The following is an 18,959-nucleotide window of genomic DNA, read 5'->3' as shown; positions in this document are numbered from 1 at the left end:
ACAGAGTTGGCTGTTCCTCAAAGGTTTCAAAATCTCCAGTCTCAGCACGAATATTTTTTCTCTCACCATGGCCAAAACAAAAAAGGGAGCATAAAGAAATGCTGCTCAAAACAATAGAAAATTTGAATTGGATTGGTGTACAATGCCACAATGTCATGAAAATATGCCCTCCTTTATTTTCCACTGCTGATTTTTTAGGAAAAAATTAGTCTGGCATTTAAATGCTACACTGCTGAGAAGAAGGAAGAAAGTGAGTTAATTTAATAGTTTATATGAATGCTATGACTAGTAGTGTTGTGCATGACTACACTTTAATAGGTTTATTTTCAGCCATTCCTTGGCATAGATTATAGTCTAAATATAAAAAGTAATAGAAAAATGCACCTGCAGGTGGGCTCAAAACCTGTATGAATTAATGTTTAAAATATTACTCAATTAGTCCAGTTTTGAATTCTTTAGCATTTGTCTTCCTATGGTGCTTTTACAAATTTGTCCTCAGCTGATTTACACTGGACAATTGACCACATGTTCTAAACTGAAGACAAAGAATTAGGAGCACTGAGTACAACTACAACAGACAAGTAAAATTTTCTCCAGCGTTTCTCTCCATTGCAATGTAAACTTTCTTCAAATTACTGTAAGATGTGGATGGCATACCTGTGTGAATAGAGAGCTGAAAAGATTGCTCCAAGCTCTCTTTTCTCTTCCTGTCCCAGCTCTCTGGAAGGGTTTCTGTGCCAGAGAAAGATGCTGTGCTTTGAGAATGCCATTGCATGAGAGGAACTGCTCTGCACAGACCAGGTTGGGCTGTGCATGAGTAAGAGAACATAATATTAAGCATTTTGATTAAATTCTATTAAAGGGCAACTGGCTTTGAAACCCTGTTGCTTAATGGGAACATCCACCCTGATTTGAAAAATCTTTTTGTCGAGGTGGAAAGTGAGCGTGACAGAAAAATGGTGACAAGCTACAAATTTCTGGTTCTTCAGTGGCTTAAAGACATTACTGCTCTGACAGGATTACTTCTGCTTCTTCTCAAAGTTGTCACACACGTACAGGATACGGAGCAGGACATAACAGTGATTATCAAACCCACCTCAGGGACAGTTTAAACTAATGTGAACTAAGGTCTCTACATCTTCATCTGCAAGGAGCCCAGAGGGCAGGCATCTATCAGATGATGCCATTATAAACCGCTGCACCTAAATCAGCTTATCCATCACTCTGCAGTAAGCTGAGAAATGTCAAGAAATGTCTTCTTTTGGGAAGGTCTAAAGATTGCAGACCTTTCACATTTGCTATTTTAATTGCCTCCTCTGTGCATTTATTCAGGTGATTCCCTATTTCCTTGCCAATAGCTTGAAACACAGATTCAGACTACAACACTAACAAATCGAGTTTGGTAACATATATGTCACGGGCTGTTCTAAGGGAAAACACTGCTGCAAAACCAGCTCTCAGGAAAAACAGTGGCTATGACCCATTAAACAGCTACAAAGTGCTCAGCTTTCCAGCTTTCTTGACTCAGGATGACAAATACTGGTTTACTTCTGGTTAAGGAGAACATCTCATTAAACCAAAAAAGAATACTGAAGATGAAAATCCCACTTTGCACAAAGCCTGATGGCTGCTCTGGGCCTGCAATATCCATTGTAAAAGTACATGTTGCTTTCCTTTGTAAAGATTCTCACGACCTTTTGAACTAATTCCTTTGGCCTATTGTTATTTTAATGTCATTAATTTGTAGGTAGACAGATTCTTCTATGCTGATTGAAAGATGCATTTGCACTGATTTCCTTTTCCAAGGCCCCCTCTGTCTGTAGTGGTAGACTGCATCTCTGTCTTTTGCCCTTTTCCATTTCTGAAAATTTTGTGAAGGCATGAATTCCTGAAAAACTTCACTTCAAGGCTTCAGACCTAAAGGTACTCTCATAGCAAAGATGGATGACAGCACAGAAGCCAATAGTACTGACACAAATTATTTTTTCCATTGTGCCAACATCATTAGGACAAAATAGATCAAAAATTCTCTTTAGCTCTCCTTTTGTTCTGAATGCATTTATACAAATATTTTGTATTTTTAGGCAGTAGCTAAATTAAGTTTTGTCTATTCTATTTTTTCTCCTTGCATAACCTTACAACACCCTTGTAGTCCTCCTGAGTTTCCTGCAACTTCTTCCAAAGGTCATAAACTCTCTACAGCTAAAGAGCTCTGAAGATCTTTTCTCATGAAGAACCCTAAGCATATAGACCTAATTTCTCCATTTCCCTTTTTACTGTGGTCATCATCAATCAGAGTGTCCTAGAATGGTTTGGATTGTTAGGGACCTTAAAGATCATTTAGTTCCAAACCCCCAGCCAAGGGTAGGGTGACCTCACACTTGATGATCACATAAAGAAAAACCTAGAAAAATGTGAGATAAAACCTACTGCCTAGTGTTTTGGAAATGTAAAGGCTTCAGTTCACTTTTGATCATGAAGTGCAAAGCTGGACCCCAACACTGAACCATCACTGACCCTTGTCCATCTATCCTCTAAACTGGTCTTCTGCTAAATTTACCCAGCCAAGTAAAATAGCCTTCAATATCAACAAGCCCAAACAAACTAAGCATTTTTGCAATTTCCCTGTTGAATACATTTAAGTAAATCAGCCTTTTAAATGAATAGATTCCCAGTGCAACGCTCTTATCAGTCAACATATTCCTCCTATAATTAGACTGTATTGCTTTATAAATGTATTTTTCCTTTATAATAAAAGAAAGGAAAATTGCTTGCAAAAAGCCAACACTTTTGTCAAATAAGGTTCATGTCAATTCATTATTCAAATGCAGAGAATAATTTGTAGATATTCACTACCTGTGTTCTATGTATATCTAATATCAAAAGGCACCAACTGAATTTTATGCTTTGTAATGTACATTAAAGAGCTTGTATATATTTTGTATTAAAGCAATTCCATGAGCTATGCTAACTACGTGCAGTGTTCAACAATAGCACTAACAGCTGGTAAATGAGACCCTTTATGTTTAATCTAACTCTTAACACATTTCACAATTCAGATTCAAATTGCTCGTCAAGAATTTTAATATACTAAAAAGCCATTCCAGACTAAATAGAAAAGTTTTGCAGTCTCCAACCAATTTCCAGTAGCAGAGAGAGCTACCCTTCCTTGCCTGCTTCTGGGAAAGATTTACAGAACTGCTTGAAACTGAGGGATAAATCTCAACAGCCCAAGATAAATGTAGTTTCTGAGTTCACAGCATCTACCCATTTGTCTGCAAACCCATTTTGATTACCTAATATGAAATTTTATTCTGGCTTCAAACTCAAGGACCTAAGCTTTAGTCTCTACTTTGGATGCTGTTTTGTAGGACAGGAGATTTCCTGTTATTTGATGGTTGGAAATTAAATAATAGTTGTGTTTTGAGCTAAAACTTTAGTGCTTCCACTTCATTTGTGAAAATGCTTGAGCAATGTTGGAAGAAGGACAAGTTTTTTATTCCATTTTCTGAAAATGGTTGCATATCAGAAATTATTTTTGTCCTAAAGAGATTATCATAAAAATACATTAAATTTGTATTACATAAATTAAAATGTACACTCAGAGAAGACTGAAGAGGCAAGGAATGCTTTTTGCATGTCTTTCTGTCTTATGACAGAAATTACATGCAACTTAAAGAGAAAAAATAGAATCTAGATGATTGAAAATGAAAAACTTTTAATTATGACATTTCATGAGGAAAACAGCAACTAATCACTACCACCACCCACAACAAAAAGGAAAAATTCTGCATTTGAGTTGACTAAGAATATTTTTCTAAATATGTATAGCGTATATAGAAAAAAAACCCCATATGTATACATATAGAGTAATTGTAGAGGTTTAGATTGGATATTAAAAAATATTAATTCACTAAAAGGGTTTTCAGGCATAGGAACATGTTGCCCAGAAAAGTGGTGGAATCATTATCCCTGGAGGTGTTCAAAAATGCCTTGGATGTGGTATTTAAGGATGTGGTCTAATGGTATAAATGATGGTGGTGCTGAAGAGACAACTGGACTTGATAATCTTAGAGGTCTTTTCCACCCCTAAGGATTCTACATGTGTGCGTATGTATATTTACAACTCCATTCAGCTATGGAAAACTGCCAAAAACAAACAACTCCCCCTCATTAATTCATTCATCAATACAAACATCTTTTACATCCCTGTGCCAGGCAGTGAAAAATTATTGGCAAATCTCAAAAAAACACATAGTTTAAAGATGTGGAAGCCCACAGAGGCCAGATTGTGGATGCCATTCTGTGGTGACACTGTTTCTTCTCAGCCTGGTTTTTGGAATTTTAAATGTTTTTATTGAACAGAGCAACCAGAAACTACATATAACAGACATGGGACACAAATCTTGGTCCTATTTGGCAGAAAAACAATGCGTTTCTGTTTTTTGTCTGACAGCAGCAGATATGTGAACACAGAACATTCTTGAGGTTCGGGTGACACCCACATAAGCCAGCTCCTGTAAATCTCTTTCCTCTGATATCCACCAACAGGAAGACAGCATGCTTATAGGAGGAACAGCTATGGAAAACTGAGAAAATTAATATTTTCCATGAAAAAAGTAAAACTGAGGACCAAACATTTAAGATAAATAGAAATATTGGTCTAGGATGTGCATATTCTGTCAAGTTAATAAATTGCTTTGCTTGTATTGATTTATTAGTCTGTATTTGATATGTTGGTTCATTAAACAAAGCTCTAAAATAAAAATAAAATGATTCTGTTATATTTAAATTCTATTTCAGTTACACTAATAACACTAATCCAAAGCTTCAGTAATGGGCAATAATTAGAAAGGCATTGACAATATATGGAACTATTTATGTTATGCCTCTCACTAAATCTGTTATGTAAAAAAACATAGGTTGGTGTTTTATAAATACAATTTGACATTTATATTACCTCTAAAAATTAGAGCCACTTTGTTAAAACCCCTGGGATAATTACACAGTAGAAAAAGCATTTGACATTGCAGTCAGATTTAGTGACAGGTTCAGTGATAATTTACACTTTGTACAAAGTTAGCAGTTGGAAAAAATTTGACTTGAGACCCTTAAAAAATAGGAGCCGTCAAGCCTGAAAAAGAGCATTCTCTGAACAGATAGAGGAGAATTCTCCTGGTCAGCTCTAATTTGTCTCAGTCACTATAAGTCACTGTTCTAAATGGAGGCTCTAGATTTATCACTTGCAATTGGCCAAGGAAGGAGGAGTGGCCAGGAAAGTATTTTTAGGAAAATTACCATCTGAAAATATCATTCTAGTAAAGCAAAAGTTTTTCACAGATTGCACTGATTTCCCTTAAAGTTCTTCTAGGAGAAGAAACACTGACAATGTACTAAATGTCTCATACTGACCCACTTAGAAAGAAAAAAAATGATTTCACATTTAAAATAAAATTTCTGGCTTTTTTTCTCATTTTCTTTTTCATAAAGAAAAAGTTCATATAGCAATATATTTTAAAATTTAAAAGTCAAAAAAAACCCCAAAAAAACACCAAAATACTTTACTTCATGCACAGATGTTTTGGTTTCTTGTGGTTTTTTTCATGATTTTTCTTTTAGGGCGCATTTCACAATTTTTTAATTTCTATGCAATTTTTTGAAGTCTGTTTCCCACTCACTTTAAAAATTGAACTTATTGATTGGAAGCTATGTTGCATCCTATATATCATCACAAGTATCTACAGTCACAATGGCTCTTCATGTAAAAGCACAAATAGGTTATTCTATAGAAGTTCTTGAACAATTCTGATTATGATAAATAAGAAGGGGAAAAATCCTTTCCCTCCACCTGATCTCTAGGATTATAGATCACCACTGAGAAAAGTAAAGCTGCAAAAACATTGCTTTAGCAGTAAATTAAGCACTGGGGAAAATGTCTCATGAAAGTCAGAGCAGTGTTTGGCCCAAAGTATCCTTCTTCTAAGATGAGCACTGGATCATCTGGCACAAGAAAAGTTGCATGAATCATGTATCATAGAATCATAGAATCTCCTGATTTGGAAGGGATCCATTAGGATTATTGAATCAAATTCCTAGTCCTCAACTCCTCATACATCCTAGTCCTCATATGTCTTCCCATCTAGACCCTCACTCTCTTCATAGCCTTTCACAATTTTCAAAACCTTTCTTTGGACACTGTGAAATACCTTCATATCTTTCTTATGTTGTGGCATCCAAAACTGCCCTCAGCACTGGAGGTGAGGCTGCCCCAGTGCAGAGCAGAGTGGGACAATCCTCTCCCTTGCCAGGCTGGTGATGCTGTGCTGATGCCCCCAGGATCAGGGTTGGCCCCTCCTGGCTGCCAGGGCTCTACTGATTCCAACTTTCCACTGACCAGGACCCCCAGGTCCTGTCCCACAGCTGCTTTCCAACCTCATTCCCCAATTTGTCTGTATATCCAGGGTTCCCCATCCCACGTGCAGGATCCAACACTTGCTCTTGTTAATCTCCACACTGTTGGTGATTGCCCATTTCTCTGATTTGTTGAGATCTCTCTGCAGAGCCTCCCTGCCCTCAAGGGACTCGACAGCTCCTCCCAGTTTAGTGTCATCGACAAATTTACTTTGTATTTCATCAAGTTCTGCATCTAAGATGTTAATGATGTTGAGGAGAATTGGGAAAAGGATGGAGCCCTGCAGAATCTCATTGTTTACATTGCCAGCCTGATGTCACCCTGTGTTGGGGAGCTGTTTTCATGAGCAGGACAGGACTGCTGGGGCATGTTCCTTGAGCTTTTATTGCAGCATCAGCCTCATTACATGGTTGAGACAATAGAAAGATGGCAAAACTCACGTAAAGCCAGCAGCAGCCAAAGATTTGTTACGGAACATTTTAAAGACTTTTTAGCCAATAGCATATTGCTAAAGCTTACAGACAGTTGTTCTAGCCAATCACTAAAAGTACACGTACACCTGCTTCACACAACGCTTGCTTGTCTGCTTTCTATTAACAATACACAATACACCATTATTCAGCCTAAAACCTTCTACTATCTTGCTAAGCACATTTTCCTGCAGTCTTAAGGTCTATCTTAGGCAAGCCTAAAACTCAAGCTATTGTTTAATATCCTTTCTTGCTATACCATTGTAACTTTTTCTGCTTTCAGACTTTGCAGCTGCAGCTACTTCTCTGTTCTTTCTGTTTCTAGGGCCTGCTTTATCAGCTTTCTAAAAATCTTCTTACCTTTACTATTTCCCACATCACCCTATCCACTACAACCCTTTGGGTGTGCTTTTATTTCCCTCTGTTACATCTGTGTCTGAAAATGACATGTTAGTTCATATCTTCATGTTTTTATTACTAAGAGTCTGTGTAGGGAACATTCACAAAGCACATTGTGATATCCTTTGCCTAAGAGATGATAGAGCAACACTGAATAATTACATTTTATGGGGAAAAAAAAAACCCAAAATATTAAAAAATAACTGTTTATGAAAAAAAGGAGGACAGATTAGGTAAAAAGATTTATATAAATATCTTTCTATCTATTTAGCTAAAGCTGGTCTTTATATGTAATTTTAAATTAAATATGTATTAATACATACACACTTACGGTGCAAATTCTGATCTCCTAAACAAAAATAACACAGTGGAGACATCAAAAAGGGCCTTAATACATTGTCCTTTTTGATTAAAGAGAATCCATGCTGCCTACTCACAGATAAGGAAAGCAAATCCACTCCTGTTTCTGTGATCACACAAGGACCACTTAGCTGAAGAGCTGCCTTGTTATTACTCATCTCTGCAGGCAGCAGCATAAGCCAGTAAGTTTTCAAAAGAACACTTGTTAACATCTCTGTGTCTCTCCCACCTGTGTGTACACACACACATGCATGGAAAAGGAGACCCTCCTCAGCGATATTAACACAATTGTGCCATTACAACTGGCATTCAGGACATCAGGAAATGTCAGAAATGTTTTGATTCAACTTGCACGCCTGGCAACAGGGAAGGATGTGCTCAGCTGTGGCTCAGGCTGGGGTGGAGATGGCTTTATGTTATGCAATTATAAAAGTTAGCAGCTGGCAGAATATTTCTAACAATGCTGTATACTGTCTGATATTAAGTATATGAATAAAGAGCTGAGTAATTAAATAAATTATTTTCCCTAGATTTTATAGATTATTATTGGCTTTATTTACAAGCATTTACATTACATAGGGGTTAATGACTAAAGCTCTAATACATGTCACAGTTTGCTTGCACAAGAGTGGTGAGATTAGTATCTAGCAAAACTTTTATATTTAGACCATGAACATGTCCAACTCAGCTCATCATCCTGGACTCCCTTCATAGCACAGAGAAAGAAACAGGTTTTTTTGGAGCACAGTTCATCTCCTCAACTTCATATGTTTTTGTTACAGAATCCTAGAGTGGTTTGGGTTGCAAGGGACCTTAAAGGTCACCGAGTTCCAAACCCCTGCCAGGGGCAGGGACACCTTTCACTATCCCAGGCTGCTCAGACCCTCAACCAACCTGGCCTTGAACACTTCCAGGACTGAGACATCCAGAGCTTCTCCTGGGAACCTCTTCCAGTGCCTCACCACTCTCACAGGAATTAATTTCTTTCAATTAACCAACATAAATCTACCCTTAAAACTATTCTCCCTTGTCCTATCACTTAACAACCGTGCTCAAAGTCCCTCTTCAACATTTTTATAATGCACAATTCCCTAGAAATGCTCCTTGCTTTCCACTGTGTATGAAAGGAAAGGGCTGTGTATGAAGAAAATTAAACTAGAAGCTCAGAGGCAGACAATTCAGAGGTGGGCAGAGAAGTTCCACCCCAGTGCTTATTAAATTAAAAAAAAAACACCAAAAAAAAAATCAAAACCTTAATTAATATCATTTTGAACAGAGGAAAATAAATGTGGAGCATCCTGAATTAGAATAGGTATTTTCTTCCCTCAGAGAGGAGAAATGTTTCAGACATCATGATTTGGATTCTTCACTCAGCAGTAATTGCTGACTCCAAGAAGCTGACAATCAGCCCAGAGCATCTGTTTCTGGGTCTAGTGTGAGCTTAGGAATCCTCTTAGAGAAAAATTAGAGAAAAAGGGACCTGAGATAGAAGTGAAGAGGTGTGTAGGGAGGGGAAGGTCTCCTCCTGTCCTTTCAAGAGAGAATGGCCACGGCTGATACAAGAGCTGGCTGAAGACACTTTGCCAATGCATGTGGGCCAGTGTAAACCTAACAAACAAATTGCACCCGGTTTTCTTGCAGGTGCCATTTCTCTCATGGTGTTTGGCAGAATATGCTGTTAAACACAGTGAACTTCTATCAAACTGCACGTACCAAACTACTTGGCTCTGTGTTGCCTTCTGAAGCACAGACATGAAGCAAATGGTCACTCTGACATGCTTTTTATGTAATAAAAGCAACAATGAGGACTGCAGCTTCCTATTTACAAATGCCAGGCTCTATTATGTACTGACAGTCACTGCCAGAGAGAAAGTGACTTCAGGCTTGGATCTCTGTTCACGTATGACAAGAGCTACAGTAATAATTGATTTTACAGCTCACTGCCCAAACAGGAAAAATAGAACCATGTTAAGTCAACTTAGAAAGAAGTATTTCCTTCTTCAAAGTGAAATGAAACACCCTTCTTTTGGTTTTCTCTTTTTTTTCAAAGACATTTTCTTTAGTGATTGCAAGCTATCTAGTCATTGTGACTTCCCATTTCAAGACCTGCCACTTAGGCACAACAACAAACCTTTTACAACCTTATAATGAGCTACAAATAGAAATTAAATCATACCTTAAACTCACCTGTACACTGTGAATTTAGATAAACTGACATGTGCTGATCATGTAACATAGCACAGGATGCCATAGCAAGTATTTAATGTGGGGAGCAGTAAGCATTAGGATGCAGAGAGGATGTTCATATGGAAAATATATTCCAACCTATTATAGTATATGCCTATACACAGCTTCCCATGGAGGTGCTGGACTCAACTCAGCAGTCACACCACTCCTTCCTGTCTCTGACCACAGAGTCTGGGGTTTCTTTGTTGCTAGCAAAATAGCATGTCAGTGGGCTACAAGGAGGAGAATCAGACTGACATTGCATTGTCTGCACATCAGTCAGATTCTAGAAATAGCCTAAGTCTCACTGCATTTGTCCACTGATGTTCCATTTGGGCTTTCTGAAATTTGGGTCATTTCTTACCTTTCCAAAATTTTGACAGGAACTGCCTCAAAATTAAATATCAAAGAGATCAAATATTTGATGAGTTCTATTTTTAAAGAACAGTATTATCATTGAAGTCAGACTGGTTATGATTATCCTGACTGATATCCTGCCCCTAAGCACAGGATACACTGAACAGTCTCAATAATGAAATGTCTCTATTGCAATCATTCTTGCTTTGTTCATGCAGAAGGTCATGCCAATGAAAACTTATTTGGGACTACTTGCAATTTCCCAACAAACTGTGTTTGAGTTGCGTGAAGACCTTGAGCACATGAGGCACACAAAGCTGCCATTTTAAGCCTAAAAATCTAAAAACTTCACATCCTGCTACTATTTTAAAGCTATTGTCAGCTACAAATATGTCTGTGTATGGAGGAAGAATTGCTTACTTCAAACACTGGAGCATCATTTGTGTAGAAAAGTCAAAGGCAAAGACAGGGATCCTCCAGTCCAAAGAAAGGAATATACAAAGAACCAGACACAGCAAAAGAGCAGAAATTATAGTAAAGAGATGATAAAAAATTTCTCGCTTAAATGAGGCGTTATTTTCTTCATTTCCTGTTCACATTTTGTAGAAAAGGTGTTTATGAGCTAGATGCTGCCACAAGCAAAATCTGAGGGCCACTATTCAAGCATCATATAAATACAATAAGAATGAGGATATACTTCCTTTTCTTGGGAAACCTAAAATTCAAAGAGGCCATATAAATAATGAAAAAAAAAAAAAAGTCTACTTGACTATATTCCACATCAATCCAACAGGCTGAGCCATTGCTTTTATCAACACTCACTGGTATTAGTTCTGGTGAACATACATCACAACATGGCATGGTGCCATCAAGCAACTAAGAAGAATTGAGAATTATTTTAATAACAAGGGTATAGACATGAGTGCCTTTTAGCAGGATGTTTATGAATTGCACTGTTTGCTTTCCAGGCTACTACAGCAGGTGGCCAAGATCACTGAATCCTGTCATTTTGCTACCACTGGCTTGGCTTCTGAAATTATAGGTACAGTCTGAAAATAAGTTCCTGGTAGGTTATTTTGGTTCTTGTTCACACAGACTCTCATAGAAGGGAAGAGATACAGTGCCAACCATGCCCACCCAAATCTATTTATTGAGAGTTTTATCCCAGAATTCACTGTTGAAATGTCTATAATCAGAGCAGTTACTGCATGCTGGTTAATTACCTTTGTCTTCACAAATGGAGATAAAAAATGAAATAATAACAACACTATTTCTGATCTTTTCCTCATCTTAGCAAATTTAAACATTAGCAATAATGTCGAACAACGGCTAAAGAGGAAATATTTAACTCTCTTTTGACAGTGAAAAATTACTTCAACCTTTATGAGTTCATTTTTTAAGCAGTTTGACATTTTGTTACCAAGGCAGAGTTTTTGTTTTATTGTTTCCTTCAGCCTGTTACACAACCACAAGTGTTATCAAGTAGGTTCCAATGATTCATATGCAAGTGGAAAGAAATCATGTTTCTATTGACAGGACTGTTATTTTTTATGATTATTTACAAATGCTCCTGCATATCCCAAACTTTCTACTTGGCTTATGATTGACTTCCATTTTCCCCAAAGAGATGAGTAAAAGATTTTGACTTCTATAGTCTTTGTCAAATCGGATCAGAAGATAAATCCAACAAGTCTTGTGTTCTCACAGAGACAGAGGTAAACAAAAAGAACAAAATAAAAGCCTAAGCCCTGACAGCTTCAGAAATTGAATGCCTTCCAGCAAAAGTCTTCCTCAAACTACCCAAATATTGGTTTATGTCACAGCCCTTATAGTTCCCATCCTTTCAGAACAAGGGCTGTGTCAGTGATGTCATTTTGCACAATTGTATCAAATCCTACAAAGTTCACAGAAGCACCTTCTGGCAATGTGTTATACCAGCTCTCTTATGGTCTACAGAAATGAGGAGAAAAAGAAATCTTTTATTGGGTCTAAATGTGTCATTTTTCAGATTACCTGAATCTTGCCCATTATTGTATTGTGAAAAAAAAATCAACATAAGAACATACTTCAAAGTCTGTTGTAAAACCAAGTCAAATCAGTTTTCAATACTTCCCTACTTATTTTGCTGAAGATAATTCTGAGGCTCAGAGTTGCATCACTAAGTATTGATGATGTCTGATAACTGAAGTTGCAAAGTGATCCAATGAGATCCATTAGATCTTTCTTTGAGAAATGTTTCAAAACCTGTTTTTCAATGAGTATTATTTTATTTTATTGGTATTATTTTATTATTTTATTTCAAATCACACTCAGAAAAAAAAATAATTTACATGCCAGATTAAAGGCACTTTCCTTCTTGTAAAAAATTGCTCTTCACAAAAATTGCTCCTCCTTGGCCCAGGTGCTGTAATGCTGGTCTGGTATCTTTGACGTGGGGGATGTGGTTTCTATGCCATTTGCTGCCAGGAAACAGCTCAATGTCTAATCCTGTGATTATGCCACATTCCTGAAGTCTTCACTTATGACACTCTCAGGCAATGAATCATTTATAGGTCTTTCACATGCATGCAAACATACATCGAATGAAAAAGCCAACGGTAAAGTAATATACAGTCCATTTTATCACTGCAGAAATCTACAATTTCTGTTCTAACACTGAAACAGAAATAATGGCTAATCAGAATATTTCCTGGGTATGTTACTTTAAGGCAATTACACTGATATGTTATCATTTACTACAACAAAATAGGGAACTTTTGAATAGCTGGAACTGCATAAATTTGCATACATATTATGTCTTCACAGGTTCATTTTCATAGGCCCAATAGATACCTCCTGTATTATGCATAGTAGATATACCAGCCCTCAAGTAATTTACACTCAAAGACAATCAAATTTCATGAGCTATGAGTAGCTTACCATTTATTATGTAAGCCATAATTTTATGGTATTAAATAAAATACTTCTAATGAGTTCAGTAGTGGAGAAAGAGATTGATTGGCAGCTCTAGAGAGTTGAACTGTATTTGTTTACAAAATAAACACAATGTATAGAGCAGAATCAGAGTTTTACCACCCACATGAACGTTATTGAACACTGCCTTGGGGGTGTCCCACTGTCCTGCTCAGCCTTTAACCCCTAGTTCTCATCAGCCAACTCTGTCTACCAATGCCAGGAAGACCTAATTCCAGCAGAGACATTGCAGATTGCATCTAGGCCTAACAAAAACCTGTCAGATTGCAATGACTTTTGCCTTGGGTCATCAAAGACTAGATATATGGTGTCTTCAACTGACTGTGTGGTTTTATCCTACCCACAGAAAGAATTTGGGAATATATTGGGTGACCTTATAGCAGCCTTTCAACATTTAAGGGCAACTTATAAGGAATATGGGGACAGACTTTATAGCAGGGCATGTTGAGATAGGACAAGGGGTAATGTTTTGAAACTAAAAGAGGGTAGATTTAGAGGGTAGATATTTTGTGGCAAGGGTGCTGAGACACTGGGCCAGATTGCCCAGAGACCTGGTAAATGTCCCATCCCTGGAAACATTCAAGGCCAGGTTTGAGAGGGCTCTGAGCAATCTGTTCTATCTGATGATGACCCTGCTCATTGTAGGGGGTTTGGACTACATGATGTTTAAAGGTTCTTCCAATCCAAACCATAGATTCTATGAGTCTATGAAGAAGACAATGAAGAAAGGGATGAGTAAAGGTCTATCTGCCTTGGCCTTATCTGCTCTGAACCAGAGACAGTACACAAACAATACTGCAGCTCCTTTATATTTCACAACACACCCAGCTAACCTAGGATCATACAGGGACTGAGGGCACAGATATTAACATTCCATCAGACCCTATTCAAACACTATACTGTGAAACTGGGAATAGTTGAAGTAAATACTATGGTAAAACTAGGTTGACTGGAAGCTTGATTTCTCAAGGTTTATGCCATTCAGAAAACTAGTGTAAGCTCATTTGCGTCTGACTGTGTCTGACTTACCCTAAATAAGTCTTTAGACCCATATTCTCACCCAAGTACTCATGTGTGTAACTGCATAAATATTCACATTCTTTTCCTGGCTATGCGAAGAACTTCCTTGAAGCATTAACTAATTTTGATCCGAGTTTCTTTTCTTTTTGACGCTCATCCCAACACTTGAGTACAGATTCTGGATATGTGATTAAGTCATCTTCAGAAGTTACTCTTGTCCTGAAGATATTCTAAAATTATTCTTATTTTGCCATAACGTTACAAAAAAAAACAAAAAAAAAGCTTTGTTTGCTAAACTTTTGTCTCATGCTATTCATCTCTGTCTGGCAGTGCTTTTGAGAATCATAATACACTGACCCATCTCTTTCTCTTAGCCCATTCTTTTCTGATTGTCACATTGACCAATTTTTTCTGATCCTTGGAGAAAATATTAGATCATTTGAGTGGCGTCAGTTGGTTTTGCACAGACTGTTGTTGCAGGGACTGCACTTCTAAGTGTTCCTGCCTAGCACTGCACCAAAACTTATCATTCTTATCAGCTGTGAAGCTGTTTCTTGGGTCACTACGACTGATGTGATAGCTCTGAACAGAGGTGTCGGCTTTGAAGATTTGTTTCCACAAAACAAGCCAAAGTGGTTGGAAAAAGAGGGAATCTCTTTTCTTATTCCCCAGTCCCTGAGCTGCTGTCTGGGACACTTGCCAATAGCAAAGAGTTGGCTTTCAGATGATGGATCTCCACTGTGCTGTTGTTGCTGTCTCTGCTCACCCTGGAAAGGACATCAGCTCAGAAGCTGTGAGAGCTGATTTGGTCTCCCTTCAGGAACTCTCTCATCATCAGTCAGTGGGAACTATTGTTCCTTAGGAGCTAAGGATTAGTGTTCCTTAGGGCATATGAGCATGATTTTCAAGCAAGGTACCACTGGGAAAACACTGAGAAGAAAGAAAAAGTGAATAATAAAAGATTCTTTCAAAAGTTAGAGAGCAGCCAAGTCCAGTTCCTGAAGTGAGGAGTAAAAAGTCTGTTCCCACTGCTCCTGCACTTTGGAGAAGAAAGAAAGAAAGAAAAAAAAAAAAAAGTATAGAAAGAATAGAAAGAATGTCAGCCAAGTGAATGACTGTACAAACCACATAAATGGATTCAGAAAAAGTGAGAAATTATGGTGAGTGAAGCCAAATAAATTCTTCAGTATGTAACTGTAATAGTAGCTGTGAAAGAGAATTAAGTCCTCCATGCTTAGTCTGCCTTTTACCACACTACTCACAACTCTCTAAATTAGCCATAATAAAAATCCTTACAGATATGTAAGTTTAGGTGAGATTTGTAAGGAGAATGCAGCAATCTAATTATTTCCAATACATAAACAATGCAGAAAACCAGCAAAAAATACATATGAAAAGAGCAACTTCCTATGAAAATTCTATTGCTTCACAAAATGAATAAATTATCAATCCAATATGAGGAATTCCCAAGGATTTTCTCCAGAACAAGTCACCATCATCCTCACAAGAATCTCCAGTTGATTTCATGACAATTTCATTGAACACTCATAGCAAAAAGATTGCAAGGCTATTTTAACACCATGTTTCAGGCCTAAATCAAAATTAATCTCAGTTTTGAACTCGATAAAAATGTAGATCACTGCTTTGCTATACGCTGCACGTGTTGGATCAGAAAGTAAGAACCACAGAAAAGAAATATGCCAGTGATCAAAGAAACCAGTTATTGTCACATTATTAGTTACATATTTTTTGTTACAGCTAGTAAATAATTTTGTTCTTTCTAGAGATCAGCCATTTATCTTCAGGCAACCAGAGATTAAAGATCTCATCAGTAATTATCACAAATGGTGCCTTGAACATACTCATTAAAGATACTTGTCATTTTACCTTATAAAGAGCAGTATATCAGCTGTTTTAATATTTCAGAATAATTATGTGTTGGATATCTGCTGGAGTCCCAATAACAGCTAATCACCATTTGCATCAGCAAGACACCCAAGGAATCTTTTAAAACCACCCATTACAAATGTATTCTAACACGAAAGAACTGTTTTCTGTTAAAGACTCACACCCCAGCAGTGAAGTCTGAGATTAAAACTAAATGCATTTCCATGTAAAATTAACAATTCTAGATGAAATTCTAAAGTAAAATACATTGAGCAATTATAAGTAAGAACTATTTTAAATACTGGGATTTAAAAAAAATTTATTAAAAAACCTCAATAATGTGCATCAGCAGTCTTAGAACCAAAGAATTATATTACATATTACAATTCTCACAATATATCCTCTTTGGGTTCCTCTCTGATGCACAATCACTACAGAGTCAAGGAATATTCTGAGTTGGAAGGGACCTACAAGGATCATCAAGCTGAACTTTTAAGTGAATGGCCTGGACTGGGATCAAACCCACAACCTTGGGGTTATTAGCCGTATGCTGTAATGAACTGAGATAATCTCAGAGTCTTCCTACTTCGAGAGCTGAAAAAGTTAACTATTTGGCCAAAGAGCCATAAATATAGAGAAAAAAAAAGAAGACTAAACCACAGATGACTGCTATGAGACATAAAAATGTGGGTTTGAATAATATTTTGGTGCTAGGCTAGAACAGCTCAGATTTTGCATATGTTGCTGAAAAGATGACAATATTAGCAAACTGTCTTTGGAAAAGAACATTTATCATCAACAAATTTTATTTGAAAGACACTCCTGGTTCTTGTGTTATGCCAGGCATAAACCTAATGTCTTTTGGGATTGCTACATCAATGCTAGATGAAAGAAGAACACTTCTCATCAAACACCAGTATCTTATTAATGAGAAATCATATGATTAATCAATCTGATTACTTAGAAGTCAATTTATCTGCAGTGCAACTGCTAGCCAAATGAAAATAAGATTACTGTGAGTACAGTTTATTAATAATCCCCAGTATGCCATTGATTCAACTTCATTATAACACAGCAGGCATGTGATGCACAATATTACAAAGACATTAAACCAGCCTGACAACAGTGAATACAGAAGAGGTTTATGCTACTGGGTAAGGCACAGAAATCCTGAAGTATAAGTGACCATTCAATTTGCAGATCTGCAAGGAATAGTTTATTTTATTGTAGATAAATAAAGCTGCTGAAATTTTCCAGTATCCCGCTCTTAGGGCAGCTGAGATCACCTGAAAGAGTGAGTCAGTGTGGAGTTGAGACACAGACCTTGTAACATCCAAAGCAACCCCTTGAATGTCTTCACACAGAAAAGCAATTTAGCAGATACAAAGGGGAATTCAGGTTCCCCAGATGGACACCAGTCATAAATAGCTCATGAAGCTGTTTTACCCCACTGGCATCTCCCAAGACTGCAGTGGATATGATCCTATTTTGAACACATGTCTACAGTAATATATATTCCCTATGAGCATAAGTTATGGGTTGAAAATAACTCAAAAATGTTCTAGCACTTCTTATTATTTCATAGATTTTATTATTCTGTAGATTATTCTCTTCTAGTTTGTTGACCACAAAATTGTCTTCCTTCATATTTATTTGACAACCAAAAAAATCTTCTTTCAAATATCATTGTTGTCTTAATAGTGCTTGAAGGAAAAGTATAGCATGGATATAGAGAAAATATTAGAGAGAGAGGAAAGGAGAAAAGGAAGATCCCTGTTTGCTACGTAGAGGAAAGGGAAGAGACAGAAAGATTTTTTAAAAATCACCTAGGTTTAAATAGAATTAATTATTATAACTACTCTGCTAAGCCAGGAGGTGAGAAAAGTGTCAGCGATGTCCAGAAGTCATCTGGTGAGATTTAGGGAAAATGCACATGTGCAATCCAAAGCTGCTGGTATTTAATTAGTCTCCACAGTGAGAAGTCAGAAGTGCAGAACAAAAAGCCTTCAGGATCTGTCATTAAGCAGTGGCACCTCAGCAGCCCAAATGCAGAAGATTAGGTCAGGAAGTGGAAAGAAGTGGAAGATTGACAGATTCAGACTATCTTTAAAAATTAAGGCAGTCAATTGCCTTTTCAGTGAGGAAAAAGCAAATCAGTGATATAAACTAGATGAGCACTTCCACAGTCAACCTGTGGGCCTAAAATGAGCATTAGCTCTATGATGCAGCCAAATCCTATCAGGAAAAAAGAGGGCAAATGGAAAGTATGACCAATATAGGGTATACCAGGGTAAGAGTCTTCTACTTTGTATTCAAGAGATATCTGGAAAGCATAACATGGCAGTTTTAACCTCATAATTCAGCACATTTCTGGCTTTCCTGGGGGTTTAAGACTACTGTAAATCCAGCCACTTCTCTACTGTGTTCAAATCTTTTCTGAACCATGAGTGGTGAATTGTTTTTATTTAATGTGGAGGAAGGTTCTTCTTTCCTCTCACAGAAGCCTCCCCCAGTCCCATTCCCTTCTGGTACCAAAAACTTTGCAACATAAACACAAAACACCATGCCATTAATCCTATCTACTGCATATGATGACATTAGTGAGAACAAAATTTACTTTTGTGACCCAATCTGCTTTCTGAATTTGTAGAATTTATACCAAACCTATGAAACTGAATAAATTGTGGAGTTAGTAAGGTTTCAGACACCAAAAACTACACCTTTCCTGGGGTTTTATGCCTAGACCTAGGGAAAAGGGTGCAATAGGAATGACTTAGAGTTCCTACACTGGAATTCAGGAGTATTCTGGTAAAGTATTCTGGAAAAATAATCTATCTGCATCTGCCAGGGGAAAA

At 37.2% G+C, this 18,959-nt stretch overlaps 1 protein-coding gene across 17 annotated transcripts in view; it reads right to left on the bottom strand.

Moving 5' to 3' along the window:
- Positions 1-18,959, bottom strand: part of FAM135B (family with sequence similarity 135 member B) — a 203,376-nt gene that overhangs the window by 41,944 nt on the left and 142,473 nt on the right. The window contains exon 1 of one of the 17 annotated variants that reach the window (XM_068180440.1): positions 1,609-1,723. The exons of the other annotated variants lie outside the window; for them this stretch is intronic. The gene's annotated coding sequence lies outside the window, so the exon portion shown is untranslated. Of the gene's footprint in view, positions 1-1,608; positions 1,724-18,959 lie in introns of those variants that run through there. 17 annotated transcript variants of the gene reach the window in all.

This window comes from Anomalospiza imberbis, chromosome 1 (assembly GCF_031753505.1).
Source record: "Anomalospiza imberbis isolate Cuckoo-Finch-1a 21T00152 chromosome 1, ASM3175350v1, whole genome shotgun sequence".
Lineage (NCBI taxonomy): Eukaryota > Metazoa > Chordata > Aves > Passeriformes > Viduidae > Anomalospiza > Anomalospiza imberbis.
Note: the sequence above shows the minus strand (reverse complement) of the source record. Positions and strands in the feature narration are given on the sequence as shown.